The sequence below is a fragment of the Syzygium oleosum genome, unplaced genomic scaffold (genome assembly GCF_021117445.2).
Source record: "Syzygium oleosum isolate NSW1041296 unplaced genomic scaffold, Sole_v2.1 Sole_v2.23, whole genome shotgun sequence".
NCBI classification, from domain to species: domain Eukaryota; kingdom Viridiplantae; phylum Streptophyta; class Magnoliopsida; order Myrtales; family Myrtaceae; genus Syzygium; species Syzygium oleosum.
Window position 1 is genome coordinate 3,675,657 of NW_026607507.1, and position 20,460 is coordinate 3,696,116.

General features: G+C 40.9%; 1 long non-coding RNA gene across 1 annotated transcript; it reads right to left on the bottom strand.

The window, feature by feature from the left end:
- Nucleotides 1-1,001: 1,001 nt before the first annotated feature.
- LOC115682376 (uncharacterized) lies at nucleotides 1,002-1,614 on the bottom strand. The gene is made up of 3 exons (XR_004005875.2): nucleotides 1,456-1,614; nucleotides 1,233-1,346; nucleotides 1,002-1,056 (listed from the first exon to the last, which is right to left on the bottom strand). It is a non-coding gene; the product is annotated as an uncharacterized LOC115682376 (long non-coding RNA).
- Nucleotides 1,615-20,460: the final 18,846 nt, after the last annotated feature.

The window sequence follows — 20,460 nt, forward strand, 5'->3', positions numbered from 1 at the left end:
TTTTATTCCTAAATTTTTGTGTTGTTTGATTTCATCCTTGCAGTGGCAAGACGAAGTCATTCTGTCAAATTTCTTAAGTGCAATGCCATGCCAGGTGGGGTAGCCGGCGTCCATGTCATCGATTTCCTGCCAAAATTTACCGAATGGAGTACATTGGCAAAATGTTGAAATGTCTAGAACTAAATTTGAAATGATTGAAATGTTTATGACTGAATTTGCACAAATACAATATGTTTAGTACTATTTTAATCATTTTCCCCAAATTATGTGATCCCAAAGCGTTTGCAACCCCTTGCAATCATCGGCCTAAAATGTTTTGTCGTTGAATCGTACAGGGTGCGTTTCCATCCAGCATTCAATGATTGAGGAGGTGCACACGGAAGCGATGCTATTGAGTACATAATTCGGATCGTGTCAATGGTAAGTGCCCTTAGGGCCCATATCAAATATACTCCAGATGGAATGGTTCTACTTTCAAGGCATTAATTGCACATGATACGAGACAGGTCGGTGCACTGAAAAATGTAAAGTATGCTTAATCGGCTACTTATCAAATACTGTATTACCGCTATTGTTAACAACATTCATGCAAGAAAAACACTTTAAGGTGTCACGAGATTATGCCGGAGGAGCTCATTCTAATACGGAATTCGTAGAGATGAGCAAGGACATCCATTTCAGCATCATTCTCGTATACGAGCACCGTAAATTTATTCCATCAGCGATGTTCATTATATAAATCAGCTAATTAAAAGGGAGCTACAACTACAAATTAAATGTTGTAATAGTCAAACCACCTGTTAATCATCGCAAAACATTCCTTGGGCTTGTATTCCGGAGCTGTGTGTCCCGCTCCCTGCACAAAGGAGTTCATACCACTCTTGAAATGTACGACTCACAAGTTCTAAAGATATAATGGGAATGAAATTCGAATATGAAAATGGGAAAAATAGAAGAAAACGAGTTTGTAAAATAGAAATTTTGGATATGAATCTCCTCGTCTTGACGGTTGCATATGTGAGAAGGGATGGAAAGTAAGAATATAGCGTGGCATACCTACAAGAAAAGAAGAGACCAAACTGAGCACAAACAACTGAGAAACTTATACTTTCATTGATTATTGAAAATGTAGGAGCCTCATTTGATACAATCCGCATAAGTACAGGGATGTCAAGACAATTTGCCAGAAATTAAACTGCACAACAGCTAGAAAGTTGTTATCGAAACCAAACCCGGCAACTTGTCCATCAACGAACCACGCATGCCAATCTTGAGAAATCGTCAGATTTAGTATATCAATCCAGGCTTGAATTCCCACGTACGGGATGAGCATATCATGATCACTACTACAGAGTAATAAAATATAATAAGTGAAGCAAGTAACTCGACTATGAGCCATAAATCATGTTTTTCTTTTGCTAAAAAAAATCATGTTGCAAAGAGGTGCTTAATTACCTATAAATAAGCGCCCGAAATCCCCTTTTCATGAGCTCTTTGTGTATGTCAATGACGTCTGTAACAGTGTATGTGTATGATAAAGTCTTATTGCACCTTACCCACTTCTGAATTGTCCCCTGGCTTATCACTAAAAACATCAAAAAACATAGACAAAAATAGATAAAAAAGAAAACGAACAAAGAGATTTAAAAGTGATTTTATTTAATTATCATTACCCATTGACATACAATCTTTTTTTCTTTTTTGTCACAGTCGTGTGTGTGATTTAAAGAGAATAAGAAGTTCATGTGCTGAGGCTTTGTGGGGAGAGAGACAGAAATATGTTAGAGAAGAAGAAGAGTTCTGCTTCCATAAGATTCATGATAAAAGTCGAGCAAATTAAAAAGCATTTTCTTTCGAATTTCGAATCGTCAGGGCTTGTCGTAAAGGGCTTAAAAGGGTCAGCCCGCACAAAATACATTGATAACTCGAGAACAAATGAGATGACCAACATGATTAGACTTCACCTAGACACGCTCAACTTTGTGCCGCGCATGTATTGTGTGAACTGTGAACAGATCTTGTCAATAACTGTGCTCCTAAAAGGGCACATTGATATTCATCACCATCACTTGGAGTTAGTACGAATAGTGATGAGATGCTAAGCTATGCAACCGTCTTTTCCTTGAATATTCGAATAATGATCACCTCGTTAAGAAGTGTTTTGCCACCAAATACATTTAATTACCAGAGAATCATATATTCGAGCACACTTTAAGCTAACATTACGACAAATAATTAATTTTCTCGCACTCCCGCTATATTTTTCAATAACTCTAATCAAACGACTACTTATCGCGATTGAGTTGCTTTTACTGTGAAAGGAGTTTCATTATCACAAAAGAACTTGTTCATCACGCTTGAGTAAAGTTTACCACAAAATAACATCCACGACCATTGACTAATGAAATGAGATATCTTACAAAATAAGATCACTCTATCATACAAGATAGCTCTTTACAATCAACTAGCTTTTTCACATGCGCTATGCACATGTCCGATTCGAAATGAGCTTTGTTGATTTTAATAGGAGAGTATGAATATAAATTTCAATGGCGAGGATTGTTCTCCATAAGTATAGGAGACTTATTAGATAATCGCTTGGAATTACCAAATTTTGTTCTTTAATGATATATAATGCTCTCTTTATTTGTGTTTTTTTTTTAATATTGAGATTGACATCAAATAAGAGTGCTGTGGTCATCTTGGACACCGAAATCAAAATTTGGCTTTATATATAGTATGGATAGATTACATCAAGAGAGTTGAAGTTCTTTACCATGAATGAGCATTCTACAACATATGGTACTTACCCTATAAAGTGATCCTACTTAACACCAATGAGCATGTTATTTGCGATCGAATAATCATTTTTACTATGCAAAACTCCTATTTCTATCGAAGTAACATTCTTATTAAGAACTTAATTGCTGTAAGTCGTTTGATGGTTTTTTACTTAATTGCCATGAAAAGTAATACCAATATGTGGGCCAGGTGCAAAGAAACAAGTTAAATCTGAGTAATTGACAAAAATCTCAGCAAATCACAAGGGATTGCAAAGTGTCATAGTTGTTTTATTTCAATTTCGGTGACAATGATCCCTTGAACTTCCCCCTTGTACATTCCACTTTGCTAGTATTTTTCGATCCCTTATATGTTCACCTCCGTTTCCATTGAACTCATGCGATTTTTGCATTTCCTAAAAATTCGATGACATTGTGGTGGAATTCGGACCAAGGGTTTAATTTCTTTATCTTCACATAATCTGAATTAGATCATTTTTGCTCTGTAATTCGAGCGCCAACAGTAGCATGCCACCAAACATATTGTCTGTCCTAGTTGAAATCTTATCACTTCGAATTGAACATACTGCCATATTTATACCCAACGTTTATTTAAGAGTGATCGCCTACCCTTTGCCTCTCTATTAATAAAGTGAAAAAAACAATTCAAATATATTGTGGACGCAGTGTTTTTTACTCATATTCTGACAATCATTGAAGCCTCATATGCTTTCATTATCCAAAAACTTCGAATTTTGAGGCAAAAAAGAACATCCATTTGGAATCCCATGCTTTCATCCGAAAGAAACTATAGAAAAATGAAAATGTTCGTTAGTATTAGCATTAACAATAGATTTTAAAGAAATCACCAATAATAGAGGAAAATAAATTGCAGAATAAGATGATAAAATAAAGAAATTGCAGGATAAGCTTTTTTTTCTTTCTTTTTTTTTCTCATGGGCCCCCACACTGAGAATAGTTGAAACGATATTGGGCCAAATGCACATAACATCGATGTTGGCGTGTCCAAGGATAGTTCACTAAATTCAGTCCTTTCTTTCCTTTGGGTCAGACGCTTATCAGTATATAATATGCCCGAGTCTTGTGGGATTATATGGGATTACGATCAAACGATAAGGAACTCCCAAGAAACAAGTATTATACGGGATTACGATCAAATTCTTGCCAACCGGAGAACGATTTCTCGAGGGACCATATAGTTATACGTTATATGAAAAGGTCAATAAGCTGAATTATTTTACACCAAACGAATGTTTAGCACCATGATTCTTATCGATTCTTGGTAGTTCACTAATTAATGGTTTCTAGCACACCCTTCCAGTTGAGAATGAAGTCAATCTATTTCCTTAAATTACTCTAATCACTAAAGCAGATGATCATCTTGAGAGAATCAAAAGGAGCCTGGAAGAAGGAAAACAGCATCAATTATCGAATAAGGAACAAAAATGACATGTATAGGTACATCTTCTTCTTCTTCTTCTTTTTGGGATAAGTAATGTAGATGTAAATCAAATGTACTGCAGTTTTCTCGGCGACATCGAATCCTGGCTAAAGGTGGTTTATTTTTGCCCCGTCTAGTTAAGGTAACTGAATTAGTAACCAACACTTATCAAGTCCAAGACAATTCCAAAGCATATTGAATAGTGAGTTCTAACAAGTGCTATCAGTGAATTCTTTCCAATTTCTGAAGAATACGATTTGGTTATAGAAGAAACCCATTAGCTGATGCGCATTTGCAAGACTTACGTTGGCCCGAGCTTTCCAAGCCTACATAGCTTTTTTCCGGACTTCTTATCCCAAACTATTCCTGAAATCTCGATTTTGTAGAACCTATTCAGCGCCGTTGGCAATCTTTCTGATGTAGCTCTCTCCTTTTCACAAAGACTAGCAGCGCAATTCGCCGCCATGGGATAATCAAACTCCTCAATGACCAGCTGGAGAAATATGGTTAAAGTCAGATGAGACAACATAGTATATCCAATGACAAGTATAGTGTGTCTTGACCCTCGCTTCGGTTAGTGCATCAACGTTTGAAAAGTATTGCTGAGCCGAGAAAGAGTAGGTCTCACTGGAATTATCCCCAGACAAGGTCTGCCCATCACACCCCAAAATCCACCTTGGAAATCATACCTGGCAAAAGGGAAAGAAAACTCGACCTCTTGTCAAGTGTCATTTAATCACATTCAAGCAGAAGAGCACAAACTGTGCCGAATTCTGACTGTCCTTGATGATTTCAGTGCCAGTTGATCACATTCAAGCAAAAGAGGACCAACTGCGCCGAATGATACGTTGTCCTTGATGATATCCTCAATGCTTTTGTTTAGACCCTATGAGTCAACGTGACGCAGCATTCAGAAGATTATTCTGCCTACGGACAGGAACAAGCCTATCAATAGGATCACCGCGAGCAAGATCTGCACCAGCCCTTCTGTCGTTCCGCCGATTCCGGTTCACATCAACGCCGAAACCTTCGAATCAATCTATTAACTCGTCAAATCGTTCTTCGAAACGACGAAGACTTTGATCGAATCGTTGATCCAAGCGTTCCATTAAACGCTGCTCCAAACGTTGCAGCGCGTCGTCCCCAAGGATTAGGGCTCAGTCTCCTGATCATCGTCACGAAGACCACCGTCAATCGCCATAGGCTCTGATACCACCTGACGCAGCGTTCAATGAGTAATTCAAGCAAAACCTTGCTTAGAGAGAAATCTCGAAATTCAATATTGATAATAGTGTTCTGTCTAAAAGAAAACCCTTAAACAAGTTTATATATCCCTAAACCTAACCCAACTAGGATTATAAAGCGTCAAATATCAAAATTACAAAATTGCCCCTTATAAAATTAACTCATAAAAAATACTAAAATAATGGAAAAATCCATCTAAACGATCTCAAATCGCTAAAATCCATCGTAGATTACAGCCAAAGGCTATGAGTTGTGTTCAGAACGTCGTTTCGCTTCAACTAACTGAATTTGAGCCCGATCCGATGTCGTCGATTGGGTCCGCCGGTTCTAGTCGCATTACCGTTTCGCCTTCCGTTTGGACTTCTGCATGTCCAATCGATCCAGAAACGCATCACTAATAGATTCCGCATCATTACGCACCACTAATAGATTCCGCATCACAATGAGACCACAAGATACTCGACAGCAATGTATTATCGTAGTATATTTGTATTAGTCGATCTCCACTATGGATATAACACGACAACACCAAGCATCCTGTAGATTAAATTCTCCTCATGCAAAATCATAGATTGCAAACCAATTACTTGGTCATCCAATTAGTAGACCTGGAGAGATCCACGCAACATGCACTCACTACTTTACTTGCCAGATAAAATATGTGATGTCATGAACATCGACATGGAACTTACCAATAATTCCCGGGAAGTATAGGCCCAGGAAATTTTCAGCTTTTTTGACAAGGTGGTTGTGTATAGGGTGCCCATTAATGACGACATTATGCTTTTCAATTTCCACAATCTCATCCGATCGAGAAATTTCTAATGCTCATCTTAATGAGGCTCTAAAAGAAAAAATTGTCCCTTTTCTTCATCTTCGATCGATCTACTTCTTTACTTGCATCCGAAGAATTAATCTTGAGATGTGTAAAGGGAGTCATTAAACGAGTACTCCGATCTCAGCTTTCATGGCTGTATGCTGCACTGATTTTTGTCTCGGGACACTTTTTTGGACTAGAAAATCCAGATGTGAGAGCTTGGTCAACACAAAAAGTGAAAAATTCTGAGCCATAGAAGTTATTTATCTCTTAAAATGCAAACAAGACATTCCAAAAAGAATGTTTTATAACCAATGACTAATCCTTCAGCAATGTTATGTTTTGGTTTTCCAGAACTTTGCAATGCTGAACTATCTTTCGCTTTTGCTCTCCTTAATCCCCATGTCTCGCTCTGTCTCCCCCTCTCCCCCTCTCTCTCAATGCAGAACTTCGAACTTTGCAATGCAGAACTATTTTTCGCTTTTGCTCTTCTCCGGCTAAATTGAGCTTCCTCAGGAACATCCTCCGCTGCTGTCGTCAACGAGGTCGCCCGAGGCCGGCAACTCCGCCGGCCATCAATGAGGCCCGGCGATGGGGCGGAGAGCAAAGGGAAAAAGAAAAAAGAAATAAAAATTTGAAAAAATATATTAAAATATTATTAAAAAGTTGAAATAAAAGATGGAGTAAATTCTTTTTAAGAAAAGAGGGTTCACAGAGCAAATATTATATACAGGAGTGCAAAATAGCTTCTACGATCCTCAACACCGGTGACGAGGTATGTGGTACGTGATATGTCACTCTCTCGTAATGACCAGAGTGTGACATACTCTAATACAGTGACCAGAGGGTGACATAATGCTTCCACACAGAGTGAGAGCGACATAATGGCCCAGAGGGAGAGAGCAGTGTTGGAACCTAATCAATGTTTACCCAATTAAATGTACTCTGAAAAGAGAGTTGCATCTGTTACCTAATCAATGTTATCTTTATTGTTCCACCAGCCATCAGGTCGTCCATTATGAAGGTCCAGGAGGACATGTGCAGGCCTGAGGTACTTGCCCTCCTTCCTTGGTAGAGAATCCGAGAGACTTTAGACCGTGCCAGCACCTTTTTCCTCACTTGAAACCTTATTTCGTGCAATATAGCGAACAGCAAGCTCAGACCTGAGGTGCAACCTTATTTCCTGCAATAAAGCTAACAGCTGTGCTCCACCCACTCCACATCTCAAATCTTATCTCTTCCCAACTATTCTCCCCAAATTTCTACTTACTTTTACGCCAATGATAAATCCTAAATAAATCAGATAACTAAAGTGATGCGTGAGTGAGTGGGCGAGTGATTCCGGAAATAAAGTTTTATGAGTTATGTGTATGGAAGGGTGTAAGAAACTTCGTTAAATGTTGTCACGAAATATTTGAAAAGTTTGTAATATCAAATACTGAGGTGTACAATTGGTCAGTTTATGAAAACTTGAAGGGTATAATTGGCTCGTTTCTGGCTTTTTTAAAAAAGAAGTTGATGGCATTATCTTTTTTACTTTTATTTATCACGAAATATTTGGAAATTTTCAAAATATTCAATATCAAATATTGAACTGTACAATTGATTCGTTTTCAGAACCTAGAGGAAAAATCTAAGTAATAATTTTCTACTATAAATAGAAAAAATTTATCCCAAACGGATGTTTTATTATTGTTGTTGTTGTTTTCATTATTAGTATTAGCAGTAATAGTACACATTTTCGTGACATTGTTTCTCAGTTTGCATCTAAAATTAAAAGGCAATGTTGACGGAACACGGACAAGCCGGTCATAAGGTTCCAAGCAACACTTTTTGTGGTTAACAATGGTTCGTTGCACAAGCAAAAAGCGACGGACGTCGAGTAGGCATTTCCCTTTATAATTTCGATTACAACTTTTATGGGAGCATGTTCACGAGGGAAAGATTAGTACTTGAACTTCTTTTGTTGTGATAAAAGAATCAGAAGAATGGACAAAGCACTACTGGCCGAAACAGGGCAACATGATCATCGCCAGGAAACCAAAGTTCCAAAGATAGGGAGGCACGCGTGTACTAGGATTCGACAGCATCTTCAAGTGGGGGGAAAATCCTCGGAAGCCTGCTCTACAACAATGGCGATTCATCATCCAAAGTGATGCGTCTTTCAATCAGTGTTCGGTCTAGGAACAATCCCCCTGTTCACGACCTACTAGATCGTGGCACCTACAAGAGCTTGGATAATTTATCACGATTTGGACCCGCGCAAGCCAAGTGTACTTTCCCGGGGTCGACGAATCCGAGAATCAAGGTGTGTAATTTAGTGAAAATGTGGCCGTTAACATTGGTAAACAGCAACGATCTTCGCAGGAAAAAAAGCAAATTTGTCGATAATCATTAGTTTTTTTTCCTAATTAAGTTGCTTAAGAAGTAATTTAACGGCGCTCCATGACGAAATCAATAATTCCAGGAATTTCGTGGACGTCGAGAAAACTATGTCTGCAAGCCGATGGATCTACCAGCGGTAAACAACAGCCGTGGGCGATGTGAAGGACAGGGATTCGTGAAAAGATGGGAGAGGTGAAGAGGAAAACAGAAAGGGAGTGGGATTTGGTCCTTGAAGAAACAAGACCACCCCGCTGAGACTGAGCACCAGGACACCTTGAGAGAGAGAGAGAGAGAGAGAGAGAGAGAGATGGACCCAACTCTTTGCATTGAAAAGGTTTCAACTTTGTCAACAAGGTGGTGTCTCTCTACGTTTTTGTCATCCATTTTGGATCTTCCTTTTCAACCTTAGCATTGCTCTCGCTCTCTCTCTCTCTCTCTCTCTCTCTCTCTCTCTCTCTCTCCTCTTCTCTCTTCTCCTCTCCTTCCAATATGATCAACTCTTTGATCTCTTGGACGTCACCTGCCAGTCAACCGCTAAAGCACCACCGTCCACAAGCCGCAGAGGAGCTGCGATGCCGATCACCGTCCACAACCGCTAGAAACAGTAAAAGTGACGGCGTGCTTGCTCTCGGATTCTCCTTTATGGCACACAAATGGCTTCCGCTTTACAGCCTCTGGACTCGGGGGATGCCATTGCCAGACAGAGCACCGTCACGTGCTTCAATAAGTAAAACGAGTCATTAGTAAATAAGATATTATCGCCATAAAAGATGGGGGTGCATGTGTTTAGCTTGCAAATATGCCAAGCTTGTTCCTGACGTACAGAAACATCAATCACATCCCTCATTCCTTACAGCGCAAACTAAAAAGATTAGCAAAATAAGAAAACTTAAAAGAAGAAAATAAAAATAATTACATTAGACTTGTGGGACTTGCGGGGCTTATGGGTTTTGGAAGCGGAAAATAAAGGCCGCGTCCTGCAGCCTTAGTCCGGCTCTTTCTAGCTCGCAGCGTATTGCAGGCCGGCTCTCCTGAGGGACGTTGTGGATCTGGATGCGGTCTAAATTACCGCGATCGTTAGCAAAATGCCTCACACAAGCTGCAAATGCCTGCGCTTGCGCATACGTATTCAGGTTCAAAATGTTATGCTGCCTTATTGTTGCGAAGATATTATCCAAATTTTGTTGTGCTTGGTAAAATGCATTTTCATATTCCTCTTACAGCCTCTTTCATTCTCTTTCATTACGCTCAGCTCTATATATAGCACACAATTTTCTTCCCCTCTTCCACTCTACTCCACCCATCACACAATTTACTTCCACTCTTCCACTCTTCTCCACCCATCACACAATTTACTTCCACTCTTCTCCACCCCAGCACACATCTCCGTCTTCTCACATCTCAGCATGGATAGGGGTGCTCGACTCCTTCAACGTTTCAATGCTTATAATGCTGCGCGGGATGCCTGGACAGCCAATGAATTTAACCTAGACCTGACGTAAGTATCACAAGTTCGTTTCAAAAAATCTTTTTTACCTTGTTGCGAAGATATTATCCAAATTTTGTCTTGCTTGGTAAAATGCATTTTCATATGCCTGCCGTTCTTCATGCCTGAAGACAATAAAAAAGATATATGAGCCAAAAAAAAAGATTTTTTGAAACGAACTTGTGATACTTACGTCAGGTCTAGGTTAAATTCATTGGTTGTCCAGGCATCCCGCGCAGCATTATAAGCATTGAAACGTTGAAGGAGTCAAGCACCCCTATCCATGCTGAGATGTGAGAAGACGGAGATGTGTGCTGGGGTGGAGAAGAGTGGAAGTAAATTGTGTGATGGGTGGAGAAGAGTGGAAGAGTGGAAGTAAATTGTGTGCTATATATAGAGCTGAGCGTAATGAAAGAGAATGAAAGAGGCTGTAAGAGGTACTTGGCCAATTTACTTCCATCGCTCTCTCCGTCAATACTTGTCGTTTTTGCCTCCTCAGCCAAGCCATTCCTTTCTTTTGTTAATTCATTTTACTAGAAAAACACCAATTTACTCAATAATCAATATTAGCCTTCTCAATTGAAGTCTAAGAAACTTTAAAGTAACCCAAGTTTTCCGGTGGGTTGGCTCAGTGAGCGACTGGGTCCCCGACCCATCCGACTTGGCAACACATACTCAAACGTCGGAAATTCACATACTATAAATAAGAATATTCACATTTTATAAAATTTTGTACTTATAACAAAAATCGGAAAATCTTCTTATATGCTATCAAAACCGTAATATTAAAAAATTCATTGTTGCACTTGGTTACAATAAAACTTCGTTAAATGTCGTCACGAAATATTTGAAAAGCTTGTAATATCAAATACCGAGGTGTACAATTGGTCAGTTTATGAAAACTTGAAGGGTACAATTGGTTCGTTTCTGACTTTTATAAAAAAGAAGTTGATGGCATTATCTTTTTTACTTTTATTTATCACGAAATATTTGGAAATTTTCAAAATAATCAATATCAAATATTGAATTGTACAATTGATTCGTTTTCAGAACCTAGAGGAAAAATCTAAGTAATAATTTTCTACTATAAATAGAAAAAATGTATCCCAAATGGATGTTTTATTATTGTTGATGTTGTTGTTTTCATTGTTAGTATTAGCAGTAACGGTACACATTTTGTTGACATTGTTTCTCAGTTTGCGTCTAAAATTATAAGGCAATGTTGAAGGAACACGGACAAGACGGTCACAAGGTTCCAAGCAGCACTTTTTGTGGTTAACAATGGTCCGTTGCACAAGCAAAAAGTGACGGACGTCGTGTAGGCATTTCCCTTTACAATTTCGATTACAACTTTTATGGGAGCATGTTCACGAGTGAAAGATTAGTACTTGAACTTCTTTTGTTGTGATAAAAGAATCAGAAGAATGGACAAAGCACTACTGGCCGAAACAGGGCAACATAATCATCGCTAGGAAACCAAAGTTCCAAAGATAGGGAGGCACGCGTGTACTAGGATTCGACGGCATCTTCAAGTGGGGGGAAAATCCCGGGAAGCCTGCTCTACAACAATAGCGATTCATCATCCAAAGTGATGCGTCTTTCAATCAGTGTTCGGTCTAGGAACAATCCCCCTGTTCACGACCTACTAGATCGTGGCACCTACAAGAGCTTGGATAATTTATCACGATTTGGACCGGCGCAAGCCAAGTGTACTTTCCCGGGGTCGACGAATCCGAGAATCAAGGTGTGTAATTTAGTGAAAAAGTGGCCGTTAACATTGGTAAACAGCAACGAGTTCGCAGGAAAAAGCAAATTTGTCGATAATCATTAGTTTTTTTTCCTAATTACGTTGCTTAAGAAGTAATTTAACGGCGCTCCATGACGAAATCAATAATTCCAGGAATTTCGTGGACGTCGAGAAAACTATGTCTGCAAGCGGATGGATCTACCAGCGGTAAACAACAGCCGTGGGCGATGTGAAGGACAGGGATTCGTGAAAAGATGGGAAAGGTGAAGAGGAAAACAGAAAGGGAGTGGGATTTGGTCCTTGAAGAAACAAGACCACCCCGCTGAGACTGAGCACCAGGACACCTTGAGAGAGAGAGAGAGAGAGAGAGAGAGAGAGAGAAAGAGAGAGAGGGAGAGAGATGGACCCCAACTCTTTGCATTGAAAAGGTTTCAACTTTGTCAACAAGGTGGTGTCTCTCTACGTTTTTGTCATCCATTTTGGATCTTCTTTTTCAACCTTAGCATTGCTCTCTCTCTCTCTCTCTCTCTCCTCTCCTCTCCTCTCCTTCCAATATAATCAACTCTTTGATCTCTTGGACTTCACCTGCCAGTCAACCGCTAAAGCACCACCGTCCACAAGCCGCAGAGGAGCTGCGATGCCGATCACAGTGCCAAGACAATCCCCTCTTGGCTCGAGGAATGAGTTGGGGAACTTCATGATGGATGGTCCACGTCTCTCTCTCTCTCTCTCTCTTCTGTCCTTTTTGGGCTCGTGAAATGCTAGAAACAGTAAAAGTGACGGCGTGCTTGCTCTCGGATTCTTCTTGATGGCACACAAATGGCTTCCGCTTTACAGCCTTTGGACTCGGGGGATGTCATTGCCAGACACAGCACCGTGACGTGATCCATCCGTCGTACCACTTTGTCTTTCTCGCCCATGCTCTCTCCTTTCCCCCCCTGCTATATCTCTCGTTTCGCCCATTTCCTCGGCCATTTCATTTCAACCCTCAGCGGCTAAGCCCATAGGAACATTAGTCAAATATAGTGCAATTAGGGTTGACATCGCATCTTTAAGAAAATAAATGATGTCACCATAGGGTTATATTCGCAAATAGGACTAAGTGGATGTTTGTTGTTGATTTTAATTTCGGCTTATGAATTTTTCTTTCCACAATTTCAGAGCTTGAAACCACACTTCTCATTTGATGTTAGGTTCCTTTTACATTTCAAGTAACGTAACAATGACATAATTAATATATACTCATGGCCCCAATTTTTTTATGATAATGTAAAAAAAACCTATTTTTAATTCCCAGGGAAAAATTGAGAATGTGACTTATTTGGTGGTTTGAAAGCTCATTCAAATACCCCGCATTTAGAGTGCAGAAGGACCCTCGTGGTGTATCCCAACCCATGTTCATGAAGCTCTCCTTTTGCTTCAAAATCCTGAGGAAAACATGTGACTTGAGGACTTCAATGTCATCCGCTGTGTAAAGTAGTCTCGGAACTTTTGTTTTGATCAATGTTATCCTGAACTTTGGTAACTTTGGTCTAATGTGAAATCTCGTCCATGAACTTTGAGCCGTCATAATAAATGCCACCAAGTGTCACTGCTACTGGTGATACATCTTCTTTTAAGAATTAGTCCCTACGCACAAAATAACCTTGTTGTTTATGCCAATACTTTTGTATGAACCTTGAGATATTTAGTTCAACATTAGTGTTGAGTAAACCAATGAAGTCCAATTACTAGCTAGACCTATAGATGACTTCCAATTACTAGCTAGACCTATAGATGATGTCATGGACTATTTGAAATATCAAATACCTAGGTGTACAATTGGTCAGTTTATGAAAACTTGAAGGGTACAATTGGTTCGTTTCTGGTGGGTTGGCTCAGTGAGCGACTGGGTCCCCGACCCATCCGACTCGGCAGCACATACTCAAATGTCGGAAATTCACATATTGCAAAAAAAAATATTCACATTTTATAAAATTTTGCACTCATAACAAAAATCGGAAAATCTTCGTATGCTATCAAAACTGTAATATTAAAAAATTCATTGTTGCACTTGGTTACAATAAAACTTCGTTAAAAATCGTCACGAAATATTTGAAAATTTTGAAATATCAAATACCGAGGTGTACAATTGGTCAATTTATGAAAACTTGAAGGGTACAATTGGTTCGTTTCTGACTTTTTCTAAAAAGAAGTTGATGGCATTATCTTTTTTACTTTATTTATGACGAAATATTTGGAATTTTCAAAATATTCAATATCAAATATTGAATTGTACAATCAATTCGTTTTCAGAACCTGGAGGAAAATTCTAAGTAATAATTTTCTACTATAAATAGAAAAAATTTATCCCAAACGAATGTTTTATTGTTGTTGTTTTCATTATTAGTATTTGCAGTAACAGTACACATTTTCTTGACATTGTTTCTCAGTTTGCGTCTAAAATTAAAAGGCAATGTTGAAGGAACACGGACAAGCCGGTCATAAGGTTCCAAGCAACACTTTATGGGGTTAATAATGGTCCGTTGCACAAGCAAAAAGTGACGGACGTCGTGACGGCATTTCCCTTTCCAATTTCGATTACAACTTTTATGGGAGCATGTTCCCGAGTGAAAGATTAGTACTTGAACTTCTTTTGTTGTGATAAAAGAATCAGAAGAATGGACAAAGCACTACTGGCCGAAACAGGGCAACATAATCATCGCCAGGAAACCAAAGTTCCAAAGATAGGGAGGCACGTGTGTACTAAGATTCGACGGCATCTTCAAGTGGGGGGAAAATCCCGGGAAGCCTGCTCTACAACTGTTAGATATAATAGATATTTTAGGATTTACCGTTCATAAGATTTGTTACTATTCATAGAATTTGTTACTGTTCATTTGCCCTATATAAATGGCCCTTGTAATTCTTCTTCAAGCAAGTAATATACATAAGATTCTCTCATCTCAACTTTGTATCAGAGTCGTTATTACCTGAGGAGCGTCCATTGAGTCTGCCACACCGTGGCTGCCACGACGCCAGCCGCACCGACCGTGCCGCCCCGGTTCTCTGATAAGACCGAAGCTTTTCGTCTCTGCTCGGCATACTTCCGCTACTCATTTCGGAAAATCGAGACCACCAGCAGACTCGCCGCCCTCAGACGACCCACGTCCTGAAATTTCATCATCAACGGCCGCCGGACGCCGCCGCACGCACCGCAACAGCCGCCGGACGCCGCCGCACGCACCGCCCCGCGCCACTGCGCCTTGGACCCAGGTAGCCCACCGCCGTTCACTGCTGTTCACCGGTGTTTTGGACATCCTCCGCCGTGTTTTTCCAAAAACCAACACCAACCCACGACTCACAGCTCTCAGTCGAGTCCGCCAGTCAAGTTTCGCCGCCTTTCTCCACCGGACGCACCATCACGCGCCGCTCCAAGCTCTGCGCGTGAGATCCACGCGCCGGCACGCTCCTGGCCCACGCCGACACGTGCTTGGCACACGCTCCCCAGCTGACGTCATTTGCCACGTCACCGCCATGCCCATCTTCCACGTCACCGACACGTCATCTGTTGATCGGCATTGACCGACCATTGACCGACGTTGACCAAACCGGTTTTGTCGTTTTTTCGGCCTGTTCGACCATTTCCTGACCGGTTTTCGGTGTTTTCCAACCGGTTCTTGAGGTATTCTGACATCTTGAGCTAGTTTTTTGGTGTTATTTTTCCCATATCTGCTCTCGGTATACTACATTCTGCTGATTCTATAGTAGTAAAGTGCCTTTCATGGATAGAATGGAAGTCTCAATGCCAATTCAGACTATTTTGAATGGTTCCAATTATATTTTATGGTCTCAAGAGATATCAAGTTTCTTGAAAGGACGTCGGCTTTGGCGTTATGTCACTGGAGAAATTAGGGTACCTACTAGAATTGATGAAAAAACTGATGATAAATTTACGGATCGTTTAGATGAATGAGTTGGCAGAAATCATCAGATTCTCACATGGTTTCGAAACACTTCGATCCCATCTATCCGACTCCAGTTTGGCTTTTTTAATACAGCAAAGGAAGCTTGGGATCTTCTTGATCGTCTTTATTCTAGTTCAGATGTTTCCCATCAGTATCGGTTGTTAGGGACTTTATATCACATGCGTCAGGAGCCAAGTCAGTCCATCAATGATTTTCTATCATCTATGCATGCTATTTGCGATCAGTTGACCTTGTGTGAATCGCGCTTGGAAGGGGATAGTAATATTTGCAAAGTTGCTGAACATCGTGATCGTATTCGTGTCATGCAATTTTTGATGGCTCTGAATGATGAGTTTGAACTTGCGAGAGCCTCCATTCTACATAGAGATCCCTTTCCTTCTATTGAGACAGTTATATCAGATTTACTGAATGATGAGACTCGGCTGGCTACCTTGAAAACACAACGTCCTACTGTGCCCATATCCACACCTATGGATGCAGTACTTGCCACTTCGAGTTCTTCCTCCATGCCCCGCCCATTTTACAAAAACTGTCGCCGACATGGTCATCCGGTATCAAATTGTTATCGACTACGACCTATGCAACCCACAAGATCGATCCCTCAACCTCGTAGCTGAGGTCCCTCTGTCCATCCATCTGCCAATGCTGCCACTGTCGAAGCTTCTTCGAATGGATCGCTAGTGTCCCTAGAGGATCTTCGCACCATTCTCCGAGAATCTGGTACCTTTACCTCTCCTAGAACTTTTGCTATGTCTACTGCTCCAGGTATTTTTTATTCTTGGTTCTTTGATTATGCTTGTTGCAATCACATGACATCCAACTCTGCCTTATTTCAATCTAAATCCTCCGCTTCACATGCACCTCATATTCTTACTGCCGATAATTCTCATATGAGAGTTAGTCATACAGGCAACATTTCCACATCTACATTATCTTTAACTAATACCTTCCTAGTTCCTAAACTCTCACTCAACTTGATCTCTGTCGGTCAATTGTGTGAACTTGGTCTTGATATTCACTTCTCTTCTCATGGTTGTCATGTGCAGGATCCTCGGACGGGACAAGCACTTGGGACAGGCCGTAAAGTGGGGCGCCTCTTTGAGCTTGTTTCCCTAAATATTCCGACCTATTTTGCTGCTTGTACTGCTACAGTGTCATCTGAAACTTGGCATTCTCGGTTAGGTCATGTTTCCTCTTATAGGTTAAGCTCTTTAATTTCAAGCGGTCATTTAGGTTCTGTTGACACTAAACATTTTGACTGTCTGCCCTGTAAGTTAGGACAACATCATGTCTTACCGTTTCAGACTAGCGATTCTATATCTCATGCTCCATTTGATCTCATTCACTCTAATATATGGGGACCATCTCCCACTCCCACCATGGGTGGCTCTCGCTATTTTGTCATTTTTGTGGATGATCATTCTTGGTATACTTGGCTTTATCTTATGAAAAATCGTTTTGAAGTTTCTCGCATTTATCGTGATTTCGTTGCCATGGTTAAAACCCAATTTTCACAGGATATTAAGATTTTTTGTATTGATAATGCTATGGAATATAGAGATACAGAATTTCTTCGAATTCTTTCTCAAAATGGTACTATCATTCATCGCTCTTGCCCATGCACCTCTCAACAAAATGGTAGAGCTGAACGTAAGCATAGGCATATCTTAGATGTCGTACGCTCTCTATTCATCTCTGCCTTTTGTCCTGAACGGTTTTGGGGGGAAGCTTGTCACATTGCTGTTTACACTATAAATCGTACTCCATCACCTATTATAGGTCACATCTCTCCTTACGAGCGTTTGTACGGTAGTGTACCAAACTATAGTCTTCTACGTGTCTTTGGTAGTGCCTGTTTTGTGCACCTTCATCCACATGAGCGCACGAAATTAGAACCCCGTGCCCATGTATGCTGCTTCCTTGGATATGGCATTGAGCACAAAGGATATAGATGTTGAGATCCCCTTTCTAACCGTTTTCGTGTGTCCCGTCATGTCACTTTTTGGGAACACAAGATGTTCTCTTCTATTCGTCCCTTCGACCCCTCTGCTCATGTTGGAGTTCGGACGTAGCCGGCCGACGGGAAACTCGACCTACTTCCCCTCCTCCGACGTCTTTCTCTCTCTGTTTTTTTCTTTTACTTCCTCTCCACTCCCTTCATCTCCTCCTCTGGACGTGTATATTCCCCCCTCTGGACGTGTATTCCCCCAGAGAAAGAAGATATCCCTCCCCTCTTTTGTCTCTTCTTCCGCTCTTTTTGCTTTCTTTCTCGAGGAAAATGTGCAGACCAATTTCTTATGTCCTTTCTTCCTTTTTCTTCTTTTGTGAAAGTCTACATGGAGCGCAGAGAGAGGGAGCGTGCCTGTCTATGGGGAAGATAGCATCCCCTTTTGTCTTCTCTTTTTTTTCTTTTTCGTTTTTCTTTTTCTTTAAATTTTTATAATGATTTTTTAAATAAAATAAAATAAAAAGAAAATATGTTTCACTAAATTATATTAATGTAAATGCGCATAATATCTATATATATCATGTAATTTAATGAAAATATTTTTGCTTAGGGTTTAAAAATAAGTTATCAATTTTCTATGCATTTAAACTCTAAATGATTAGGAAAAATTTAGATGTCAACAACGAGTTACACTAATACCATGGAGTGAAGTCAGGGCTTTGCATCCTACGTTTTAAATATGCATCTTTTTCCAAGAGAAGGAAAGAGAGGTACAATGAAAAGCGCAAAGTAATGTCAGTCATAAATACCCTGTTGATCGCCTGGACTATTAAGGGTGCGTATGACAAAATTTCTATGTTCGGAATCTGATTCTGCTAAGAAATGATTTTTTTTTATTTTATGCTCAGAAACTGATTCTGAGCATTTGAAGGCGTTTGGTAACGGTCCAAAATTTTCATTCCTGGAATAGTAAAAGAATAGAAATTTATTTGGTAACGGCACAAAATTTCTTCTTATTACTAATATTTTTAAATATGTTAATTTTTCTTTTTTCTTTTTTTTTCTTTTCTTTTTGTCTTCTCCTCCTTCTTGGCCATAGCCTGGTCGCTGGCAAGGGTGTCGCGGCCCTCGCCGGCCACAGGCGAGGGCGAGGGCTGGACCTCGCGGCCTGGGCGAGGGTCGCCCTCGAGGCTGGCGGCCTGGGCGAGGGCCACCCTCGCCAGATCCGGCGAGGGCCACCCTCGCCAGATCCGGCGAGTGCTAGATTTTTGCCGCCGCCCTCGCCAGATCCGGCGAGGGCGGCGCCGCCAGCCTCGAGGGCGGCCCTCATCGCTACAGGCCTGGGAGAGGGGCACCCTCGCCGGCGAGGGGGAACCTCGCGGTCGCCGGCCACCGGCGAGGGTCGCGACGCCCTCGCCGGTGAGGGCCGCCACAAGCCAATAAAAAGAAAAAGAAAAAGAAGAAAAAAACCAAGAAAAAGAAAGAAGGAAAAAAAACTAATTCTCATTTTTGTTCCTAGATTCAAGAAACTACATTTTTTTTACTCTTGATTCTGTTCCAAAACTGATTCTGAAAATAAATTTTTGCAAATTTGTGCCTAGAATCAAAAAGTTTACCGAACGGATTTCTGCTCCCAAACTGATTCTGGAAATCGTGGTCAGCCCGCCGGACTTGTCTCACACAACACAAAACCCGTTGTCCTCACCGAAACCGAATGCCGGGGTCGATCTCTCAAGTTCGAAGGAGGCTTGTCAGAACATGAGCGAAGGTTTTAGAGAGAGAGAGAGCGAGGGTTGAGCGTGGCTTTGCAAAGACGGAGAGCAAAGCGCTCGTGAGAGAGAGAGGGAGGAGAGAGACGAAACCTTTTCCTGCGAAACGTGGGCCCGGATTGTCACGTGTTGAGTTCTGAGTGGTTTCACTGCAAGTCCTACGTGAAGACTGGACTAGAGTTGACCGGAAACTGAGAAGGAGGTGTCGAGTCCCGAGTTGTTCTTCCCTCGCGCATTGACTTAAAAGTTGTTTCTACTTTTTATTGGTAACTAGACTGAGCGAGCGCTGGAACGTGCGCCGGAGCAGAGTGCAAGTTTTGGCTCCAAACATATCTCAGTGTTTCATTGGGCATGGCAGAGTAGGGGTGAGCATCAGTCCAAGGTTGACCCTGGACCGACCCTGGATCGGCCCAACCCTGCCGGTCCTGGTCCAGTTCCCAAGGGGACTGGGTCGATCCTCGGTCCTGGGATCCCCGGACCAGCATTGTGCGGGTTGGTCCTCGGTCCTAGGAGTTTAGGGTCGGTCCAACCGGGATCAACCCTGACTGTATATATTATATATAATATATATAATATACTATATATATTATATATCTAATATATTATTTATAATTTTTTTTATCTATTCTAAAGAAAACCTAAATGAAGTGGCGTGAAATAGCTCCTCACGACGTCTCAAACGGCATCAAACAACATTCAACAGGTTCCTCACAACGTTCTCCTCCAGTACTCGTTCCCTTTAGTCTTCTTTGTCCTCTCTCTTTAGTCTTTAGTTTGCTAAAATCGAAAGAAAAAACTTTCCCACTCTCACCCCACTCGCCTCTGGCCGCTCACCGCTCGATGCTCGCCACAC